This window comes from Neomonachus schauinslandi, chromosome 4 (assembly GCF_002201575.2).
Source record: "Neomonachus schauinslandi chromosome 4, ASM220157v2, whole genome shotgun sequence".
In the NCBI taxonomy this organism is placed as follows: domain Eukaryota; kingdom Metazoa; phylum Chordata; class Mammalia; order Carnivora; family Phocidae; genus Neomonachus; species Neomonachus schauinslandi.
Genome location: NC_058406.1, coordinates 120,946,292 through 120,954,464, shown reverse-complemented (window position 1 = coordinate 120,954,464; position 8,173 = coordinate 120,946,292). Strand labels below are relative to the sequence as shown.

General features: G+C 36.7%; 1 pseudogene; it reads right to left on the bottom strand.

The window, feature by feature from the left end:
* Positions 1 to 5,576: 5,576 nt before the first annotated feature.
* On the bottom strand, positions 5,577 to 6,519 carry LOC110578800 (annotated as a pseudogene).
* Between the last annotated feature and the right edge of the window lie 1,654 nt (positions 6,520 to 8,173).

The window sequence follows — 8,173 nt, the reverse complement described above, 5'->3', positions numbered from 1 at the left end:
TTGGCTGGGAGATAAATTAAAATACAACTATTTTATCTAATTTTAACTATTTTACAAACATTCAACAAATGTCTAACTTTTTCTCTCCTAAAAATTATCTTTCTATATGTGGGAATATTTAAATAGATTATAATTTTTCTTTTACCTAGGAAGTGATTACTGGTGGTTGTTAATTTCTTTAGCATTGTGAATCTATTTGAGAAGTCCAACAAAAGGTTTGCCCCAGATAAATACTTACATACTCATACAATCTTAGAAAAAAAATTATGGCCTTCACAAAATGCTTGAAGTTCATCCAGAATGTTTAAGAAGCCCTAGATTAGAATAAGATAAGATTGCAGGTTGGTTAACAGTTACCATGACTGGAAGAAGTTTTGTTTGTGTCTCAGAAGTAAAAATAGCTGACAAGGCACACAATCCTGGTTGTAATCTTTAGAAATGATGTCGTTTATTAGCCTATAATGAATGTTCAGGATTTTTGGAGTTTCACCAACTTCATTGCTATCCGATGCTGCGTTTACTTCAGAAGTGAGAATAATTACGTGTGCATTCTAAATAGAGTGCAAGTTAATTTCTATTAGTGACAGAATGTGCAATATCATATGTAAACAACAACAAAAAAGTACCTAATTAAAAGATTTCAGAAGGAGATTTCAATTTTCTAAATGTTGGTGCTCATACTAAATAATATGTCTCAATTGAGCCAGCTTATATCTTTGCCAAGTTTCTGTCATTTGGCAGGTTGTTCCAACATTTAAATTCAAATATTCAATGAAAAGAGCTCTGCAGAAAGGACATTTTTCTGAATGAACAATCTTACCTGCCATCGATATATGAAACAAACTATTGCCCCACCCCAGTTATCATTGGACAGCCAGTCATTAAAAATTGATTGAGTGCTTACTATGTGCTAGGTATTGAAGTACAGTACAATCTTTATCTTAAAAAGCTGTGGTCTACAAAAAGAAATAAAAGGCATTCAAATTGGCAAAGAAGAAGTCAAACTCTCACTCTTCACAAATGACATGATACTTTATGTGGAAAACCCAAAAGACTCCTCCCCAAAATTGCTAGAACTCATACAGCAATTCAGCAACATGGCAGGATATAAAATCAATGCATGATGCATGATAAAATCAATCAATGCACAGAGATCAGTTGCATTTCTATACACTAAAAATGAAACAAAAGAAAGACAAATTAAGGAATCGATCCCATTTACAATTGCACCAAAACCCTAAGATACCTAGGAATAAATCTAACCAAAGAGGTAAAGGATCTGTACTCTAAAAACTACAGAACACTTTTGAAAGAAATTGAAAAAGACACAAGGAAATGGAAAAACATTCCATTCTCATGGATTGGAAGAATAAATATTGTTAAAATGTCTATGCTACTCAGAGCAATCTACATAGTCAATGCAATCTCTATCAAAATACCATCGAAACTTTTCAAAGAGCTGGAACAAATAATCCTAAAATTTGTGTGGAACCAGAAAAGACCCTGAATAGCCAGAGGAATGTTGAAAAAGAAAACCAAAGCTGGTGGCATCACATTGCCGGACTTCAAGCTCTATTACAAAGCTGTAATCATCAAGACAGTATGGTACTGGCACAAAAACAGACACATAGATCAATGGAACAGAATAGAGAGCCCAGAAATGGACCCTCAACTCTATGGTCAACTAATCTTCGACAAAGCAGAAAAGAGTATCCAGTGGAAAAAAGACAATCTCTCCAACAAATGGTATTGGGAAAATTGGACGGCCACATGCAGAAGAATGAAACTAGACCATTTTCTTATGCCATACAAAAAGATAAACTCAAACTGGGATGAAAGACCTAAATGTGGGACAGGAATCCATCAAAATCCTAGAGGAGAACACATGCAGCAACCTCTTCGACCTCGGCTGCAACAACTTCTGGCTAGAAACATCTCCAAAGACAAGAGAAACAAAGGCAAAAATGAACTATTGGGACTTCATCAAGATAAAAATCTTCTGCACAACAAAGGAAACAGTCAACAAAACCAAAAGACAACCGACAGAATGGAGAAGATATTTTCAAATGACATATCAGATAAAGGGCTAGTATCCCAGATCTATAAAGAACTTATCAAACTCAAAACCCAAAAAACAAATAATCCAGTCAAGAAATGGGCAGAAGACATGTGTAGACATTTCTCCAAAGAAGACATCCAAATGGCCAACAGACACATGAAAAAATGCTCCACATCACTCGGCATCAGGGAAATACAAATCAACACCACAATGAGATACCACCTCACACCAGTCAGAATGGCTCAAATTAACAAGTCAGGAAACAACAAATATTGATGAGGATGAAGAGAAAGGGGAAACCTCTTATACTGTTGGTGGGAAGGCAAGCTGGTGTGGCCACTCTGGAAAACAATATGGAAGTCCCTCAAGAAGTTAAAAATAGAGCTACCCTATGACCCAGCAATTACACTACTAGGTATTTACCTCAAAGACACAAATGTAGTGATCCGAAGGGGCACCTGCACCCCAATATTTATAGCAGCAATGTCCACAATAGCCAAACTATGGAAAGAGCCCTGAAGTCCATTGACAGAGGAATGGGTAAAGATGTGGTATATATATAATTCATCAAAAGAATGAATTCTTACCATTTACATCTATGTGGATGGAACTGGAGGGTATCATGCTGAGTGATAAATAAGTTAATCAGAGAAAGACAATTTTCATATGGTTTCACTCATATGTGGAATATAAGAAACAGTGCAGAGGATCATAGGGGAAGGGAGGGAAAACTGAATGGGAAGAAACCAGAGAGGGAGACAAACCATGAGAGACTTTAACTATAGGAAACAAACTAAAGGTCTGGAGGGGAGGGGAGTGGGGGGGAATGGGGTAACTGGGTGATGGGCATTAAGGAGGGCACGTGATGTGATGAGCACTGGGTATTATATGCAACTGATGCATCACTGAACTCTACATCCGAAACTAATGATGTACTATATGTTGGCTAATCGAATTTAAATTTAAAAAAAGCTGTCTTCTACTGAAGAAGCAACTAGGATTTAGTGTGATAAATGTTATCACGGGGCAATATGGGTCAGTCTAGCTTCTCATTCAGACTTAGTTGTTATGGAAGATTTATTGATTGTATGTTGAAATTTAGACGTAAAGATGAGTAGAACGTAGTATGAACAATGCAAAGTTATTTGGGAAAATGAAGATGGAATGGAAAAAGTTAGTTAGGGACCTAAGAAGAAGATATAACAGGTTTAGAGTACAGAAGCTAAGGATTTTGATTCCAAGAGCAATGTGAAACTAGTACAGAATTCTAAGCAGAAGAATGACATGCATTATTTTGAAAAATAGAAACATCATTCTGGCTGCAGTAGAAAATAGAAAGTTGGATGCCATTGAGAAATTGTAGGTAAAAGATATTGGTGACCTCAGTAAATGTAGGTAATGGACAGGAGTGGGGTATTAAATAATTCATCAGAATTAACACGTGAATGATTGGGAGGGAAGCAAACAGTAAAAAATGATGCCCTTATTTCTGTTTTATGTAACTTGGTAATTTTAACTTCTGTTTTTATGTAAACAGTAGGACAATTACAGTTTATGATAGAAGAGGTTTTGGAAGGAAAGAAGATGAGTTCAGTTTGAAGTATGTTGCATTTTAGTTGAATATGGAAAATCCACAGAATGCCCAGTTAGTAGTTAGATAGGTGGACTTGATGTTGTAAGACAAAGGATATGTATATAGGTATGGATGTTATTCATATATACACAAATATATGACAGAGGTGTCAAATCCCAATTAAAGTAAGACTGAAAATGAACCATTGAATTTATTGACAAATGTCATGAATGTGCCCGACAAACATGAGCCTTTGAGAACAGTCTTAATGAAGGTGAATGTGGAAGCCAAAATATCACTGGTTGACAAATAGGAAGTGAGGAAGCAAAAGCAGTGAATGGAAGCTACTCTCTCAAGTAGCTGCTAAGTGAAGGGCAGATACCACTGAACAATGTTCACGTAAAAAAAAATCTTCCAGTGGTGCCTGGGTGGCTCAGTCGATTACGCTTTTGCCTTCAGCTCAGGTCATGATCCTGGGGTCCTGGGATTGAGTTCCGCCCTGGGCTCCTTACTCAGAGAGGAGTCTGTTTCTCCTTCTCCCTCTGTCCTTCCCCCAACTTGTACTCTCTCTCTTTCTCTCTCTCTCAAAAAAAAAAACAAAAAACAAAAAACAAAAAAAAAAAACCCCTTCTGTATGTTGCTTGAAAGAGCTGCATTTTTCATATATGTAAAGCAAAATTCTACCAACTATGTATTATTGTCAAACTAGAATTAAACCACCAAACATAGGTCTGAGATTTATTAGGCTTTGTACATTTTGTTTTCCTTCCCTTGTTAGGAAAATCGGGTTGTTTACAATCACTGCAAATACTATTTGGCTTTTATTTTCATGTGTAATGTCAAGATTGGGTATAAGAGTCAGAGACAGAAAAAAAGAAGAGAAACCCAAGCATATTTCTCTTGGGTTTGGATCAGCTGAGGTTCTCCCTGAAGGTTGGAAGTAAGCTTATTAAAATGAAAGTGCCTGCTCTCTTTTAATTATTATCTCAAAATGTCAGATCACTGGCTTGAAGGCCTGACTAGCTGAGCATTAGCCCTTGAAACAGTCAAAAGGCACAGCGTAAGAAAGTGAGTTCAAGTGTGATGAAATCTCCCTGTTCCATTGGATTCTAGTGATCAGAGCCATGGTAGGTTAGGGCAGCTGTCCACGAGAAAGGTCAGCAGAATTGGGGTGCCAGTGTATTTCTACAGAGCCCACTATTAGCTTAGTGTGCAGAGATATTGCATACTAAATTTACACAGCGCAAGGTTTCTGATCATAGGTCTTTATTCTTTGTTAGTGAAACAATGGGCTGAATTTTGCATCCAGTGTTGACCTGATGCTGTAAATCTGTAAGTTGATAAGCTAAGAAATTTGTCAAATCTATGATAATTATTTTTCAGTGTACAGTGATTCTAATTCATTGGTCACCTTGTTGAGTGGGCCATACCAAGCTATGACAGCTATGTACTGATAAGATAATTAGGTAAAAATTCTTTGATCATTTGAGTTCAAATAAGGGAAGTGATCTAAAATATTTTAAAAACTATTTTCAATATAATTAGTTGAACTAGCATCTAAATCATATGTTATTAGGCTTTTTATTTAGTAAACTCATCTAGTACACATCATTAAAGTGGCATTTACTGTCTCTATTTAGCTAGTAATTTTTTTCCCAAGTAATATGGGATGAAGCCATAGTATAGGAGTTAAGAGCTTGGGATCTAGAGTCAGACAAGCCAGGTTAGAATTTCAGTTCTACTATTACTAGCTGGGTAATTTTGAGCCAACTATTGCTTTCCTCTGTGTCTCAGCATCCTCATCTATAAAAAGATGATAGAAATGGTACTTCTTGCCTTGAGATATGAGGACTAAAAGATAACTCAAACCATCTATAATAAGCATTCAGTAAGTTTTCCTGGGCCTGACTTTGATATTTACCGCATGCTCTGATCCCCAACAGTTCATGAATAAGTTACCTGGCATATCTCACAGGTTGACCTGGGGGAGCAAGCAAAATGGCCATAGCCTCTGAAAGAAGGAGCCGGGCAGCTTAGCCCTGGGAGGGCCCACAGGAGGACCCAGTCTGCCTCTTCCTTCAGCCTCTGCCCACTCTCCCCAGCTGTGCGTCCAGATGTGGCTCCTCTGCAGTGATGGGGCTCACACTGGTGCAGGCTGGACTGCTTGTTGCCATATATACTCCTCTTGCTGAAGCTGCTGGGCCAAGCAGCTCCGAGATGCTAAAGCCCAATGTGCCTTGTGGCTGCTCCCACTTTTTGCTTCAGGCCAACCTACCCAGGGAATGACTTAGGTGCAAGTCAGAGTCACAAAGGCAGCTGTCTCCATCCACACTGTGCAGCTTTCCTATACCACTTGCTCCTCTTGTAGAAGGTCCTGGTCGTGACCATTAGGTACAAGTGACTGTCATGCTTAGTCATAGTACTAAAATGCTTGTTTTAAAAAAAGACACAAAAAAAGAACTAAAAGTTCACGTTTCTTGGCAGCCGCCATTAGCCCCCAAAGACCATGGTAAGTCCTAGCTGTGTCGATGGGCTCCGGGAACTGCTCTGCAATCGGGCTGTCTGTTATGAGGCTGGTGTTGCTGGAGTACTTGCAGGTGAAGATCTTCTCTACCAGCTGGTTACAACTCAGTTTCCAAGCCTCAGAAGTCTGGGGATCAACAAGCCGGCCATAGTGTAGAGCTATGCCTAGCAGAGCAAAGATCCTGCACTCAAATGTATACTCAAAATCTGAGACACCTGTGAATTGCACAGTGACATCCAGACCTGTGGCCAGTTTAGGCAGCATCGTCATTGCATCATGCACAGTGTGCTGGAAATGAAGCTGAAGTCCCTCCGATTTCTGGGGATTGATGGACAGGAGGCAGTCTCCAAGATGGGCCATGAGCTTATCTAACATCTAGCTAAATAGAGACAGTAAATGCCACTTTAATGATGTGTACTAGATGAGTTTACTAAATAAAAAGCCTAATAACATATGATTTAGATGCTAGTTCAACTAATTATATTGAAAATAGTTTTAAAAATATTTTAGATCACTTCCCTTATTTGAACTCAAATGATGTGTGTGTGTATATATATACGTATGTACTGTACACACACATGCATGTGTATATATATGCATATATGACATAGATATGGCATCTTTATATAAAATTATTACTTTGGGTTTTATTGGCTCTTACAGTGTGCTCAAAGTGCTCCTTTAAAGTAATGTTTTCAATGCTTTTTTTAATAATTGTCTAAAAAATGTTTAAATGCTGTTAGTTCACATAACTTATTTTGATTTCTAGCCTCATCATCTTTCACATTACCTTTAAAGTATACTAAAATGAAAATATTTAACATTTGAGAGAGAGAATATAGAGAACATTTCATCTTCTGTTATAGAACCTAAAATACATGTGTGTGCATATATGTGTATATACAGACACATGTACATACAGACATATACACATGGATGTATATACATATAGAATACATATTTACACATATATGTATATATTTATGCATGTATATGTGTGTATAAACACATTAACATTATAGGCATATTTTATGCTATATGCTATATATATGCTATATAAAATACATGTGCGTGTTTTTCCTTATATTTTAACAATGGAAATATATAAATTTTAAGATAATAAAATATAAAGAGACAAAATGACTTACTTAAAAGGTACTTATTATCTCGGACAATAATTTTCCCTTCTTCTAACAACTAACAGTAAAAGACTTCAAATCCATCTTGAGATGTCACATAGTTATATATGTGATTAACATATACTGGGTTTCTCATGAAAGAAAAATAACAGAATCTCCACATCATCTAATACTAACTTCATAATGGGCTCAACTGAAGGAGATGTGAGAATTGGTAGTTCTGAATTTCATTGATATGAAGTTTGATTACTCTTCTAAGCCCCATATAGTTATATTTTACTATCAAACAATTTTGATAGGAATGGTGGAAATGACTGTACTTATAAAAATATTGTCCAAAATTTATAATCAATTTCAACAAAAATTGTTTCCAAATGTACATGAGACCATCATCAACAGAATTTCAGTAGAGATAAAATACTTCCTCTGTGTGTGTGTGTGTGTGTGCGTGTTTTAATCCATTAGAAGATTTAGTCTGGTCTGCCTGACATAAGGGTGATAGGTTTCTATCTCTTAGTCTAATTAACACCTTTAATCTTTTTTAATGGTTAGGCCTTCTCTCTTTGGTTTTGAGGCATGCTAGAGATAAAAGCACGGGAGGATGGAGGTTAATCCTTCCTGTAGTTTATTTCTTAATTTCTGCCACAGGGATTCCCTTTCTATCGTGGCTATTTATTCAGGAACCCTGATGATATACTTTGAGTAAGAGACAACAGATAGTTGGTTTAGAACCATCATTGAATATTACTTAGATATCAAATTACAGGGGCTGTAATTCATAGCTGTTAAATGAACACAACTCCAATTTCTTCTATGTCTTTTTATTATTATGCCTAAGAAATGAAGCACATTAGTGTTTTTAGAATTGATATTGAAAC